Source organism: Microcebus murinus, unplaced genomic scaffold (genome assembly GCF_040939455.1).
Source record: "Microcebus murinus isolate Inina unplaced genomic scaffold, M.murinus_Inina_mat1.0 scaf032_hap2_Mmur4.0, whole genome shotgun sequence".
Taxonomy (NCBI): Eukaryota; Metazoa; Chordata; class Mammalia; order Primates; family Cheirogaleidae; genus Microcebus; species Microcebus murinus.
In genome coordinates this window covers 21896-37435 of record NW_027438978.1, presented here as the reverse complement: position 1 = coordinate 37435, position 15540 = coordinate 21896, and the positions used below count along the sequence as shown (strand labels likewise).

The window sequence follows — 15540 nt, the reverse complement described above, 5'->3', positions numbered from 1 at the left end:
CACATGCTGTGCCACCCCGGGGAACACGACTGCAGGCCACGGCCCTTCCCACCTCCTCCTCCTCCTCCTCCTCCTCCCACCCCGCCCCCGCCCCCGCCCCCACATGGCACAGGGCCCAGAGACACCTCAGACACTTGCTACCCAAAGTGCAAAGGGCATCAGTTGCTCCTCCAAACCCCCCCCCAGCCCAGCAGACCGCGTTGTCCAGCCAGCCCCCGGGCCTCCCTGGGGAGCCCAGCACAAAAGTGCAGACACCCACCGGACCCTCAATCTCAGTTTTCGGATGTTTTTGCCACTCTAAGGACCCGCAGGCCAGCTGGGCCTTCTGGCAGGACAGAGAGCCCCGGAATCCGACGTGGAGAGCTGGGTGTACGTCCCCATGAGGAGGCGGTCCCCACCTCCGCGGCTATCCCCTTGCGGGGAGCGGCAGCCGCGGGGCCTCAGAGAAGACACCAGGCTGGGCCCCCACGGCACAGCGGGAGCACGTCCCCCGCAGGCCACTTAGCGACGGCGGCCAGCCGGCGGATGGTTGGGTTGCGCGAGACGCTGCGGCCGCCCTGCTACCGGGTTCCTGGGAGGGCGTCCTGGAACCAGCGTCCACACCAAGCCCTTGGAAGGCCCAGGCGACGGAGGAGCCCCGTCAGGCAGGGGCCGAGGACGGTGACGGCCCGGGCGGGGAGGAGCGTGTCAGGCAGGGGCAGAGGACGGTGACAGGTGACAGGCCGGGCGGGAAGGAGTCAGTCAGGCAGGGGCCGTGGAGGAGACGGGCTGGGTAAGGGTTAGGGTTAGTGTCAGGGCACAAGTCACAATCGCAAAGACCTGGAAGCCACCCGAGTGCCCATCGACCCACGAGTGGGTAAGTAAAATGTGGCCCGTGGACACCACGGAGTGCTATTCGGCTATGAGGAGCAGCGGTGAGGGGGCACCTCTCGTGGTTCTCCTGGCCAGAGCTGGAACCCGTTCCAGTAAGCCAAGTATCCCAAGAATGGACACACGAGCACCACGTGCTCGCGCTCACCAGCAAATGGGTACGAACCGATGGACACCTAAGTGGACACAGAGGAATCACCTTCTTCGGGTGGGTGTCGGGCGGGTGGGGGGAGGGGATGGGCATACACATCCATTAGGAATGGGGTGGGTACGCACCGACTGGGGGATGGGCGCACTTGAAGCTCTGACCCGAGGGGGGAGGCTGGGAGAGGGCAACGCACCCGACCTTAACATTGGTGCCCCCACAATATGCTGGAACAACATGAGAGGTAAATGAATAAGAACACGGGGGGGGGGAGGGGGGCACGGGCAACACATGTCACCTTAACACTTGGACTCCCATCATCTGCTTGAAAAGAGAGAGAAAAGAAAATGCAATAATAGAGATAAGAGACACTTTTTAAAAATAATGAATCCGGCCGGGCGCTGTGGCTCACGCCTGTAATCCTAGCTCTTGGGAGGCCGAGGCGGGCGGATTGCTCAAGGTCAGGAGTTCAAAACCAGCCTGAGCAAGAGCGAGACCCCGTCTCTACTATAAATAGAAAGAAATTAATTGGCCAACTGATATATATATAAAAAATTAGCGGGGCATGGTGGCGCATGCCTGCAGTCCCAGCTACCCGGGAGGCTGAGGCAGAAGGATCACTCGAGCCCAGGAGTTTGAAGTTGCTGTGAGCTAGGCTGACGCCACGGCACTCACTCTAGCCTGGGCAACAAACCGAGACTCTGTCTCAAAAAAAAAAAAAAAAATGAATCCGAAGAGAAAAGTAAAAGGAGGCCTGTGGAGCAGGTCTGGGTGTGACTCCGGATCCCCGAACATCAGGTGCCACCACCAAAGATTCCTACGTGTAGCCCATAGAACCCCAAAAGCAACGGGAGGAGTTCTGGTCACATACTCCCTCAAAATGACATCCTGGCCTTCTTCTGGAACTCCCTCCCCTCTCAGACTCTCAAGGTTTCCTCCAGCGTGTCGGCTCCCACAGAGCAGACCTTTGGTCTGAGACCTGACTGTCCAGAAGCCAGGCATGCTGCCGCGTGGCGGCGGTGTCACGGCTCGGGACAAGAGGAGGCCCCACGGTGCGGGCTGGGGCGCCAGGCACCGCGGCGGGCGCCGAGGGTGGGGGTCCCCCCACCCCGGGCCGCCCCCGCACTCCCAGAAACGCGACAGAACCAGAGGCAAAAAAAAAAAGAAGAAGCCTACGGCACCCGGTATTCCCGGGCGGTCTCCCATCCAAGTTCTAACCAGGCCCGACCCTGCTTAGCTTCCGAGACCAGACGGGATCGGGCGCGTTCGGGGTGGTGTGGCCGTGGACGGCGGAGGGCGCCCCTGCCCCGCTCAAGAAGCCGAGCCTCTCTGCGCTTCCCCGCCGCCTCCTCCCGCCCCAGGCCCCGCGCCGGGTCGGGCCTGTTGAGTTCGCCGGCCGGGTCCCGCGGGCTCCAAGGGACGGGGGTGACAGGCGGGGCGGGCAGGGAGCGGCGGGCCGGGGTTGGGGGCTGTCTCTGTATACACACACACTCACACGCACTCACTCACTCACTCACACTCACACAAGATGCGCCTCCACGGCTGGACCCGCCAAGGTGGAGACCTTCAAGCCCCCCTCCTCTCCTTGCCTGGCCTCCTTCACCTCCCCGCCCCCCACCCCCAGCGCGCCGGGGCCGCTGACTGCGCACGGGCGGGAGGGGCGGGGCGCTCGCCCTTTGACCCCAGCCAGGGGCGGCCCTCCCCCACAACCCCTTTCAGCTGCGCCCCCCACCCTGTGGCCTGGCGGCCGCCTATTCCCCCGGGCCAGGGCTGGGGCACAGCGCACGGGGGAGGGGAGCCAGTGTATGGGGCGTCTCTCTCTCTCGGGATGTGTCCCATGGGTGGGGTGGGGTGGCGTGGTTTGTGGGGCGCTGAAGAAATCAGTCCCCTCCATCTCCTCCCTCTGGAAAACACCCAAGCCCTTGGAGAACTGCCCGCACCTCTACCTACCGTGGGGGCCGGGACCCTCCTCTGTGTCCTCCTGTGGCCCAGTCCAAGGGGCCTGGGCCTGGCCGGGGCTGCATTGGACCCCAACCACCCTGGCGTGTGGACTCGCCAAAAATCGGCGATTAGATATTGGATTCCAGCGTCATTGAGGTCATTTCACTAATGAGTGCACCGCAAAGAGTTTCCTAATCCATCTGTGAGGGTGGCAACCGAAAGAGAATTTTAGAGCTGACAGAATAGGCGAGGAAAGGCATAGGAGATTTCCACACCCAGTAAGGAAGCCTTTCCCGAAGTGGAAGAAAGAAAGGAGCAAACAGAGACACCGGTAGCCCGCCCGGATCAGAGTCTGCCCCTGAGAGAAAGTACCCTGACCAGGTTCACCCGTGGGTGGGTCGCGAGCTAGCGGCATTCAGAAGAGCGAGGCCCGCAGTCTGTGCAGAAGACACCTGCACTCGGGTGTGTGTGGCGGCACAATTCACAAGCAGCTCCAGATGTTAAACCAAGGAGAAGCCAGGGAGTTCCCAACGCCCCAGGTGTCCTCAGCCCACGACTGGCTGCTGTGGGAATGCGAAGCCCGGCTCCTGGTCTCAGAGCGGGGCAACCAGGAGGTGTGATGTCCACCCCGGCGTTCCCAGGAGGATCAGACTGAAGCTGGGACTTGGCCTGAAAGTGTCCCCTCGCATGGCCACCCCCTTCCCCTTCCTGCTCCTCTACTCCTGGTGCCCCTCCATCCAGGGGCCAGACCTTAAAGAGTCACCCGCAAGAGAATCCTGGTCCCAAAGGAGCCTTCTGGGGGACCCCTGCTGAGAGAGGTTGTGGGCCTGGCCCGCTGGGGCTCTGCCCGACCCAGGGCTGAGAGATGCAACCTCCCAGCTCTGGGTCCCTGCAGGAAGTGTTGGCAAGCACAGGGCCAGTCCTCCAAAGGCCCAGGTGCAGGGAGCCCAGGACAAGCAGCCTGTGGAAGAAGCCACATGCTGTGCCACCCCGGGGAACACGACTGCAGGCCACGGCCCTTCCCACCTCCTCCTCCTCCTCCTCCTCCTCCTCCTCCTCCTCCCACCCCGCCCCCGCCCCCGCCCCCACATGGCACAGGGCCCAGAGACACCTCAGACACTTGCTACCCAAAGTGCAAAGGGCATCAGTTGCTCCTCCAAACCCCCCCCCCAGCCCAGCAGACCGCGTTGTCCAGCCAGCCCCCGGGCCTCCCTGGGGAGCCCAGCACAAAAGTGCAGACACCCACCGGACCCTCAATCTCAGTTTTCGGATGTTTTTGCCACTCTAAGGACCCGCAGGCCAGCTGGGCCTTCTGGCAGGACAGAGAGCCCCGGAATCCGACGTGGAGAGCTGGGTGTACGTCCCCATGAGGAGGCGGTCCCCACCTCCGCGGCTATCCCCTTGCGGGGAGCGGCAGCCGCGGGGCCTCAGAGAAGACACCAGGCTGGGCCCCCACGGCACAGCGGGAGCACGTCCCCCGCAGGCCACTTAGCGACGGCGGCCAGCCGGCGGATGGTTGGGTTGCGCGAGACGCTGCGGCCGCCCTGCTACCGGGTTCCTGGGAGGGCGTCCTGGAACCAGCGTCCACACCAAGCCCTTGGAAGGCCCAGGCGACGGAGGAGCCCCGTCAGGCAGGGGCCGAGGACGGTGACGGCCCGGGCGGGGAGGAGCGTGTCAGGCAGGGGCAGAGGACGGTGACAGGTGACAGGCCGGGCGGGAAGGAGTCAGTCAGGCAGGGGCCGTGGAGGAGACGGGCTGGGTAAGGGTTAGGGTTAGTGTCAGGGCACAAGTCACAATCGCAAAGACCTGGAAGCCACCCGAGTGCCCATCGACCCACGAGTGGGTAAGTAAAATGTGGCCCGTGGACACCACGGAGTGCTATTCGGCTATGAGGAGCAGCGGTGAGGGGGCACCTCTCGTGGTTCTCCTGGCCAGAGCTGGAACCCGTTCCAGTAAGCCAAGTATCCCAAGAATGGACACACGAGCACCACGTGCTCGCGCTCACCAGCAAATGGGTACGAACCGATGGACACCTAAGTGGACACAGAGGAATCACCTTCTTCGGGTGGGTGTCGGGCGGGTGGGGGGAGGGGATGGGCATACACATCCATTAGGAATGGGGTGGGTACGCACCGACTGGGGGATGGGCGCACTTGAAGCTCTGACCCGAGGGGGGAGGCTGGGAGAGGGCAACGCACCCGACCTTAACATTGGTGCCCCCACAATATGCTGGAACAACATGAGAGGTAAATGAATAAGAACACGGGGGGGGGGAGGGGGGCACGGGCAACACATGTCACCTTAACACTTGGACTCCCATCATCTGCTTGAAAAGAGAGAGAAAAGAAAATGCAATAATAGAGATAAGAGACACTTTTTAAAAATAATGAATCCGGCCGGGCGCTGTGGCTCACGCCTGTAATCCTAGCTCTTGGGAGGCCGAGGCGGGCGGATTGCTCAAGGTCAGGAGTTCAAAACCAGCCTGAGCAAGAGCGAGACCCCGTCTCTACTATAAATAGAAAGAAATTAATTGGCCAACTGATATATATATAAAAAATTAGCGGGGCATGGTGGCGCATGCCTGCAGTCCCAGCTACCCGGGAGGCTGAGGCAGAAGGATCACTCGAGCCCAGGAGTTTGAAGTTGCTGTGAGCTAGGCTGACGCCACGGCACTCACTCTAGCCTGGGCAACAAACCGAGACTCTGTCTCAAAAAAAAAAAAAAAAATGAATCCGAAGAGAAAAGTAAAAGGAGGCCTGTGGAGCAGGTCTGGGTGTGACTCCGGATCCCCGAACATCAGGTGCCACCACCAAAGATTCCTACGTGTAGCCCATAGAACCCCAAAAGCAACGGGAGGAGTTCTGGTCACATACTCCCTCAAAATGACATCCTGGCCTTCTTCTGGAACTCCCTCCCCTCTCAGACTCTCAAGGTTTCCTCCAGCGTGTCGGCTCCCACAGAGCAGACCTTTGGTCTGAGACCTGACTGTCCAGAAGCCAGGCATGCTGCCGCGTGGCGGCGGTGTCACGGCTCGGGACAAGAGGAGGCCCCACGGTGCGGGCTGGGGCGCCAGGCACCGCGGCGGGCGCCGAGGGTGGGGGTCCCCCCCACCCCGGGCCGCCCCCGCACTCCCAGAAACGCGACAGAACCAGAGGCAAAAAAAAAAAGAAGAAGCCTACGGCACCCGGTATTCCCGGGCGGTCTCCCATCCAAGTTCTAACCAGGCCCGACCCTGCTTAGCTTCCGAGACCAGACGGGATCGGGCGCGTTCGGGGTGGTGTGGCCGTGGACGGCGGAGGGCGCCCCTGCCCCGCTCAAGAAGCCGAGCCTCTCTGCGCTTCCCCGCCGCCTCCTCCCGCCCCAGGCCCCGCGCCGGGTCGGGCCTGTTGAGTTCGCCGGCCGGGTCCCGCGGGCTCCGAGGGACGGGGGTGACAGGCGGGGCGGGCAGGGAGCGGCGGGCCGGGGTTGGGGGCTGTCTCTGTATACACACACACTCACACGCACTCACTCACTCACTCACACTCACACAAGATGCGCCTCCACGGCTGGACCCGCCAAGGTGGAGACCTTCAAGCCCCCCTCCTCTCCTTGCCTGGCCTCCTTCACCTCCCCGCCCCCCACCCCCAGCGCGCCGGGGCCGCTGACTGCGCACGGGCGGGAGGGGCGGGGCGCTCGCCCTTTGACCCCAGCCAGGGGCGGCCCTCCCCCACAACCCCTTTCAGCTGCGCCCCCCACCCTGTGGCCTGGCGGCCGCCTATTCCCCCGGGCCAGGGCTGGGGCACAGCGCACGGGGGAGGGGAGCCAGTGTATGGGGCGTCTCTCTCTCTCGGGATGTGTCCCATGGGTGGGGTGGGGTGGCGTGGTTTGTGGGGCGCTGAAGAAATCAGTCCCCTCCATCTCCTCCCTCTGGAAAACACCCAAGCCCTTGGAGAACTGCCCGCACCTCTACCTACCGTGGGGGCCGGGACCCTCCTCTGTGTCCTCCTGTGGCCCAGTCCAAGGGGCCTGGGCCTGGCCGGGGCTGCATTGGACCCCAACCACCCTGGCGTGTGGACTCGCCAAAAATCGGCGATTAGATATTGGATTCCAGCGTCATTGAGGTCATTTCACTAATGAGTGCACCGCAAAGAGTTTCCTAATCCATCTGTGAGGGTGGCAACCGAAAGAGAATTTTAGAGCTGACAGAATAGGCGAGGAAAGGCATAGGAGATTTCCACACCCAGTAAGGAAGCCTTTCCCGAAGTGGAAGAAAGAAAGGAGCAAACAGAGACACCGGTAGCCCGCCCGGATCAGAGTCTGCCCCTGAGAGAAAGTACCCTGACCAGGTTCACCCGTGGGTGGGTCGCGAGCTAGCGGCATTCAGAAGAGCGAGGCCCGCAGTCTGTGCAGAAGACACCTGCACTCGGGTGTGTGTGGCGGCACAATTCACAAGCAGCTCCAGATGTTAAACCAAGGAGAAGCCAGGGAGTTCCCAACGCCCCAGGTGTCCTCAGCCCACGACTGGCTGCTGTGGGAATGCGAAGCCCGGCTCCTGGTCTCAGAGCGGGGCAACCAGGAGGTGTGATGTCCACCCCGGCGTTCCCAGGAGGATCAGACTGAAGCTGGGACTTGGCCTGAAAGTGTCCCCTCGCATGGCCACCCCCTTCCCCTTCCTGCTCCTCTACTCCTGGTGCCCCTCCATCCAGGGGCCAGACCTTAAAGAGTCACCCGCAAGAGAATCCTGGTCCCAAAGGAGCCTTCTGGGGGACCCCTGCTGAGAGAGGTTGTGGGCCTGGCCCGCTGGGGCTCTGCCCGACCCAGGGCTGAGAGATGCAACCTCCCAGCTCTGGGTCCCTGCAGGAAGTGTTGGCAAGCACAGGGCCAGTCCTCCAAAGGCCCAGGTGCAGGGAGCCCAGGCCAAGCAGCCTGTGGAAGAAGCCACATGCTGTGCCACCCCGGGGAACACGACTGCAGGCCACGGCCCTTCCCACCTCCTCCTCCTCCTCCTCCTCCTCCCACCCCGCCCCCGCCCCCGCCCCCACATGGCACAGGGCCCAGAGACACCTCAGACACTTGCTACCCAAAGTGCAAAGGGCATCAGTTGCTCCTCCAAACCCCCCCCCAGCCCAGCAGACCGCGTTGTCCAGCCAGCCCCCGGGCCTCCCTGGGGAGCCCAGCACAAAAGTGCAGACACCCACCGGACCCTCAATCTCAGTTTTCGGATGTTTTTGCCACTCTAAGGACCCGCAGGCCAGCTGGGCCTTCTGGCAGGACAGAGAGCCCCGGAATCCGACGTGGAGAGCTGGGTGTACGTCCCCATGAGGAGGCGGTCCCCACCTCCGCGGCTATCCCCTTGCGGGGAGCGGCAGCCGCGGGGCCTCAGAGAAGACACCAGGCTGGGCCCCCACGGCACAGCGGGAGCACGTCCCCCGCAGGCCACTTAGCGACGGCGGCCAGCCGGCGGATGGTTGGGTTGCGCGAGACGCTGCGGCCGCCCTGCTACCGGGTTCCTGGGAGGGCGTCCTGGAACCAGCGTCCACACCAAGCCCTTGGAAGGCCCAGGCGACGGAGGAGCCCCGTCAGGCAGGGGCCGAGGACGGTGACGGCCCGGGCGGGGAGGAGCGTGTCAGGCAGGGGCAGAGGACGGTGACAGGTGACAGGCCGGGCGGGAAGGAGTCAGTCAGGCAGGGGCCGTGGAGGAGACGGGCTGGGTAAGGGTTAGGGTTAGTGTCAGGGCACAAGTCACAATCGCAAAGACCTGGAAGCCACCCGAGTGCCCATCGACCCACGAGTGGGTAAGTAAAATGTGGCCCGTGGACACCACGGAGTGCTATTCGGCTATGAGGAGCAGCGGTGAGGGGGCACCTCTCGTGGTTCTCCTGGCCAGAGCTGGAACCCGTTCCAGTAAGCCAAGTATCCCAAGAATGGACACACGAGCACCACGTGCTCGCGCTCACCAGCAAATGGGTACGAACCGATGGACACCTAAGTGGACACAGAGGAATCACCTTCTTCGGGTGGGTGTCGGGCGGGTGGGGGGAGGGGATGGGCATACACATCCATTAGGAATGGGGTGGGTACGCACCGACTGGGGGATGGGCGCACTTGAAGCTCTGACCCGAGGGGGGAGGCTGGGAGAGGGCAACGCACCCGACCTTAACATTGGTGCCCCCACAATATGCTGGAACAACATGAGAGGTAAATGAATAAGAACACGGGGGGGGGGAGGGGGGCACGGGCAACACATGTCACCTTAACACTTGGACTCCCATCATCTGCTTGAAAAGAGAGAGAAAAGAAAATGCAATAATAGAGATAAGAGACACTTTTTAAAAATAATGAATCCGGCCGGGCGCTGTGGCTCACGCCTGTAATCCTAGCTCTTGGGAGGCCGAGGCGGGCGGATTGCTCAAGGTCAGGAGTTCAAAACCAGCCTGAGCAAGAGCGAGACCCCGTCTCTACTATAAATAGAAAGAAATTAATTGGCCAACTGATATATATATAAAAAATTAGCGGGGCATGGTGGCGCATGCCTGCAGTCCCAGCTACCCGGGAGGCTGAGGCAGAAGGATCACTCGAGCCCAGGAGTTTGAAGTTGCTGTGAGCTAGGCTGACGCCACGGCACTCACTCTAGCCTGGGCAACAAACCGAGACTCTGTCTCAAAAAAAAAAAAAAAAATGAATCCGAAGAGAAAAGTAAAAGGAGGCCTGTGGAGCAGGTCTGGGTGTGACTCCGGATCCCCGAACATCAGGTGCCACCACCAAAGATTCCTACGTGTAGCCCATAGAACCCCAAAAGCAACGGGAGGAGTTCTGGTCACATACTCCCTCAAAATGACATCCTGGCCTTCTTCTGGAACTCCCTCCCCTCTCAGACTCTCAAGGTTTCCTCCAGCGTGTCGGCTCCCACAGAGCAGACCTTTGGTCTGAGACCTGACTGTCCAGAAGCCAGGCATGCTGCCGCGTGGCGGCGGTGTCACGGCTCGGGACAAGAGGAGGCCCCACGGTGCGGGCTGGGGCGCCAGGCACCGCGGCGGGCGCCGAGGGTGGGGGTCACCCCCACCCCGGGCCGCCCCCGCACTCCCAGAAACGCGACAGAACCAGAGGCAAAAAAAAAAAGAAGAAGCCTACGGCACCCGGTATTCCCGGGCGGTCTCCCATCCAAGTTCTAACCAGGCCCGACCCTGCTTAGCTTCCGAGACCAGACGGGATCGGGCGCGTTCGGGGTGGTGTGGCCGTGGACGGCGGAGGGCGCCCCTGCCCCGCTCAAGAAGCCGAGCCTCTCCGCGCTTCCCCGCCGCCTCCTCCCGCCCCAGGCCCCGCGCCGGGTCGGGCCTGTTGAGTTCGCCGGCCGGGTCCCGCGGGCTCCGAGGGACGGGGGTGACAGGCGGGGCGGGCAGGGAGCGGCGGGCCGGGGTTGGGGGCTGTCTCTGTATACACACACACTCACACTCACACTCACTCACTCACTCACACTCACACTCACACAAGATGCGCCTCCACGGCTGGACCCGCCAAGGTGGAGACCTTCAAGCCCCCCTCCTCTCCTCGCCTGGCCTCCTTCACCTCCCCGCCCCCCACCCCCAGCGCGCCGGGGCCGCTGACTGCGCACGGGCGGGAGGGGCGGGGCGCTCGCCCTTTGACCCCAGCCAGGGGCGGCCCTCCCCCACAACCCCTTTCAGCTGCGCCCCCCACCCTGTGGCCTGGCGGCCGCCTATTCCCCCGGGCCAGGGCTGGGGCACAGCGCACGGGGGAGGGGAGCCAGTGTATGGGGCGTCTCTCTCTCTCGGGATGTGTCCCATGGGTGGGGTGGGGTGGCGTGGTTTGTGGGGCGCTGAAGAAATCAGTCCCCTCCATCTCCTCCCTCTGGAAAACACCCAAGCCCTTGGAGAACTGCCCGCACCTCTACCTACCGTGGGGGCCGGGACCCTCCTCTGTGTCCTCCTGTGGCCCAGTCCAAGGGGCCTGGGCCTGGCCGGGGCTGCATTGGACCCCAACCACCCTGGCGTGTGGACTCGCCAAAAATCGGCGATTAGATATTGGATTCCAGCGTCATTGAGGTCATTTCACTAATGAGTGCACCGCAAAGAGTTTCCTAATCCATCTGTGAGGGTGGCAACCGAAAGAGAATTTTAGAGCTGACAGAATAGGCGAGGAAAGGCATAGGAGATTTCCACACCCAGTAAGGAAGCCTTTCCCGAAGTGGAAGAAAGAAAGGAGCAAACAGAGACACCGGTAGCCCGCCCGGATCAGAGTCTGCCCCTGAGAGAAAGTACCCTGACCAGGTTCACCCGTGGGTGGGTCGCGAGCTAGCGGCATTCAGAAGAGCGAGGCCCGCAGTCTGTGCGGAAGACACCTGCACTCGGGTGTGTGTGGCGGCACAATTCACAAGCAGCTCCAGATGTTAAACCAAGGAGAAGCCAGGGAGTTCCCAACGCCCCAGGTGTCCTCAGCCCACGACTGGCTGCTGTGGGAATGCGAAGCCCGGCTCCTGGTCTCAGAGCGGGGCAACCAGGAGGTGTGATGTCCACCCCGGCGTTCCCAGGAGGATCAGACTGAAGCTGGGACTTGGCCTGAAAGTGTCCCCTCGCATGGCCACCCCCTTCCCCTTCCTGCTCCTCTACTCCTGGTGCCCCTCCATCCAGGGGCCAGACCTTAAAGAGTCACCCGCAAGAGAATCCTGGTCCCAAAGGAGCCTTCTGGGGGACCCCTGCTGAGAGAGGTTGTGGGCCTGGCCCGCTGGGGCTCTGCCCGACCCAGGGCTGAGAGATGCAACCTCCCAGCTCTGGGTCCCTGCAGGAAGTGTTGGCAAGCACAGGGCCAGTCCTCCAAAGGCCCAGGTGCAGGGAGCCCAGGCCAAGCAGCCTGTGGAAGAAGCCACATGCTGTGCCACCCCGGGGAACACGACTGCAGGCCACGGCCCTTCCCACCTCCTCCTCCTCCTCCTCCTCCTCCTCCTCCTCCTCCTCCCACCCCGCCCCCGCCCCCGCCCCCACATGGCACAGGGCCCAGAGACACCTCAGACACTTGCTACCCAAAGTGCAAAGGGCATCAGTTGCTCCTCCAAACCCCCCCCCCAGCCCAGCAGACCGCGTTGTCCAGCCAGCCCCCGGGCCTCCCTGGGGAGCCCAGCACAAAAGTGCAGACACCCACCGGACCCTCAATCTCAGTTTTCGGATGTTTTTGCCACTCTAAGGACCCGCAGGCCAGCTGGGCCTTCTGGCAGGACAGAGAGCCCCGGAATCCGACGTGGAGAGCTGGGTGTACGTCCCCATGAGGAGGCGGTCCCCACCTCCGCGGCTATCCCCTTGCGGGGAGCGGCAGCCGCGGGGCCTCAGAGAAGACACCAGGCTGGGCCCCCACGGCACAGCGGGAGCACGTCCCCCGCAGGCCACTTAGCGACGGCGGCCAGCCGGCGGACGGTTGGGTTGCGCGAGACGCTGCGGCCGCCCTGCTACCGGGTTCCTGGGAGGGCGTCCTGGAACCAGCGTCCACACCAAGCCCTTGGAAGGCCCAGGCGACGGAGGAGCCCCGTCAGGCAGGGGCCGAGGACGGTGACGGCCCGGGCGGGGAGGAGCGTGTCAGGCAGGGGCAGAGGACGGTGACAGGTGACAGGCCGGGCGGGAAGGAGTCAGTCAGGCAGGGGCCGTGGAGGAGACGGGCTGGGTAAGGGTTAGGGTTAGTGTCAGGGCACAAGTCACAATCGCAAAGACCTGGAAGCCACCCGAGTGCCCATCGACCCACGAGTGGGTAAGTAAAATGTGGCCCGTGGACACCACGGAGTGCTATTCGGCTATGAGGAGCAGCGGTGAGGGGGCACCTCTCGTGGTTCTCCTGGCCAGAGCTGGAACCCGTTCCAGTAAGCCAAGTATCCCAAGAATGGACACACGAGCACCACGTGCTCGCGCTCACCAGCAAATGGGTACGAACCGATGGACACCTAAGTGGACACAGAGGAATCACCTTCTTCGGGTGGGTGTCGGGCGGGTGGGGGGAGGGGATGGGCATACACATCCATTAGGAATGGGGTGGGTACGCACCGACTGGGGGATGGGCGCACTTGAAGCTCTGACCCGAGGGGGGAGGCTGGGAGAGGGCAACGCACCCGACCTTAACATTGGTGCCCCCACAATATGCTGGAACAACATGAGAGGTAAATGAATAAGAACACGGGGGGGGGAGGGGGGCACGGGCAACACATGTCACCTTAACACTTGGACTCCCATCATCTGCTTGAAAAGAGAGAGAAAAGAAAATGCAATAATAGAGATAAGAGACACTTTTTAAAAATAATGAATCCGGCCGGGCGCTGTGGCTCACGCCTGTAATCCTAGCTCTTGGGAGGCCGAGGCGGGCGGATTGCTCAAGGTCAGGAGTTCAAAACCAGCCTGAGCAAGAGCGAGACCCCGTCTCTACTATAAATAGAAAGAAATTAATTGGCCAACTGATATATATATAAAAAATTAGCGGGGCATGGTGGCGCATGCCTGCAGTCCCAGCTACCCGGGAGGCTGAGGCAGAAGGATCACTCGAGCCCAGGAGTTTGAAGTTGCTGTGAGCTAGGCTGACGCCACGGCACTCACTCTAGCCTGGGCAACAAACCGAGACTCTGTCTCAAAAAAAAAAAAAAAAATGAATCCGAAGAGAAAAGTAAAAGGAGGCCTGTGGAGCAGGTCTGGGTGTGACTCCGGATCCCCGAACATCAGGTGCCACCACCAAAGATTCCTACGTGTAGCCCATAGAACCCCAAAAGCAACGGGAGGAGTTCTGGTCACATACTCCCTCAAAATGACATCCTGGCCTTCTTCTGGAACTCCCTCCCCTCTCAGACTCTCAAGGTTTCCTCCAGCGTGTCGGCTCCCACAGAGCAGACCTTTGGTCTGAGACCTGACTGTCCAGAAGCCAGGCATGCTGCCGCGTGGCGGCGGTGTCACGGCTCGGGACAAGAGGAGGCCCCACGGTGCGGGCTGGGGCGCCAGGCACCGCGGCGGGCGCCGAGGGTGGGGGTCCCCCCACCCCGGGCCGCCCCCGCACTCCCAGAAACGCGACAGAACCAGAGGCAAAAAAAAAAAGAAGAAGCCTACGGCACCCGGTATTCCCGGGCGGTCTCCCATCCAAGTTCTAACCAGGCCCGACCCTGCTTAGCTTCCGAGACCAGACGGGATCGGGCGCGTTCGGGGTGGTGTGGCCGTGGACGGCGGAGGGCGCCCCTGCCCCGCTCAAGAAGCCGAGCCTCTCTGCGCTTCCCCGCCGCCTCCTCCCGCCCCAGGCCCCGCGCCGGGTCGGGCCTGTTGAGTTCGCCGGCCGGGTCCCGCGGGCTCCAAGGGACGGGGGTGACAGGCGGGGCGGGCAGGGAGCGGCGGGCCGGGGTTGGGGGCTGTCTCTGTATACACACACACTCACACGCACTCACTCACTCACTCACACTCACACAAGATGCGCCTCCACGGCTGGACCCGCCAAGGTGGAGACCTTCAAGCCCCCCTCCTCTCCTTGCCTGGCCTCCTTCACCTCCCCGCCCCCCACCCCCAGCGCGCCGGGGCCGCTGACTGCGCACGGGCGGGAGGGGCGGGGCGCTCGCCCTTTGACCCCAGCCAGGGGCGGCCCTCCCCCACAACCCCTTTCAGCTGCGCCCCCCACCCTGTGGCCTGGCGGCCGCCTATTCCCCCGGGCCAGGGCTGGGGCACAGCGCACGGGGGAGGGGAGCCAGTGTATGGGGCGTCTCTCTCTCTCGGGATGTGTCCCATGGGTGGGGTGGGGTGGCGTGGTTTGTGGGGCGCTGAAGAAATCAGTCCCCTCCATCTCCTCCCTCTGGAAAACACCCAAGCCCTTGGAGAACTGCCCGCACCTCTACCTACCGTGGGGGCCGGGACCCTCCTCTGTGTCCTCCTGTGGCCCAGTCCAAGGGGCCTGGGCCTGGCCGGGGCTGCATTGGACCCCAACCACCCTGGCGTGTGGACTCGCCAAAAATCGGCGATTAGATATTGGATTCCAGCGTCATTGAGGTCATTTCACTAATGAGTGCACCGCAAAGAGTTTCCTAATCCATCTGTGAGGGTGGCAACCGAAAGAGAATTTTAGAGCTGACAGAATAGGCGAGGAAAGGCATAGGAGATTTCCACACCCAGTAAGGAAGCCTTTCCCGAAGTGGAAGAAAGAAAGGAGCAAACAGAGACACCGGTAGCCCGCCCGGATCAGAGTCTGCCCCTGAGAGAAAGTACCCTGACCAGGTTCACCCGTGGGTGGGTCGCGAGCTAGCGGCATTCAGAAGAGCGAGGCCCGCAGTCTGTGCAGAAGACACCTGCACTCGGGTGTGTGTGGCGGCACAATTCACAAGCAGCTCCAGATGTTAAACCAAGGAGAAGCCAGGGAGTTCCCAACGCCCCAGGTGTCCTCAGCCCACGACTGGCTGCTGTGGGAATGCGAAGCCCGGCTCCTGGTCTCAGAGCGGGGCAACCAGGAGGTGTGATGTCCACCCCGGCGTTCCCAGGAGGATCAGACTGAAGCTGGGACTTGGCCTGAAAGTGTCCCCTCGCATGGCCACCCCCTTCCCCTTCCTGCTCCTCTACTCCTGGTGCCCCTCCATCCAGGGGCCAGACCTTAAA

The 15540-nt window shown here is 62.7% G+C and overlaps 4 pseudogenes; all 4 read right to left on the bottom strand.

Annotated features, from left to right (window-relative positions):
* Positions 1-2184: 2184 nt before the first annotated feature.
* Positions 2185-2303, bottom strand: LOC142868476 (uncharacterized; annotated as a pseudogene).
* Positions 2304-6128: 3825 nt separating this feature from the next.
* On the bottom strand, positions 6129-6247 carry LOC142868520 (uncharacterized; annotated as a pseudogene).
* A 3812-nt stretch (positions 6248-10059) lies between these two features.
* LOC142868509 (uncharacterized) lies at positions 10060-10178 on the bottom strand (annotated as a pseudogene).
* Positions 10179-14012: 3834 nt separating this feature from the next.
* Positions 14013-14131, bottom strand: LOC142868498 (uncharacterized; annotated as a pseudogene).
* Between the last annotated feature and the right edge of the window lie 1409 nt (positions 14132-15540).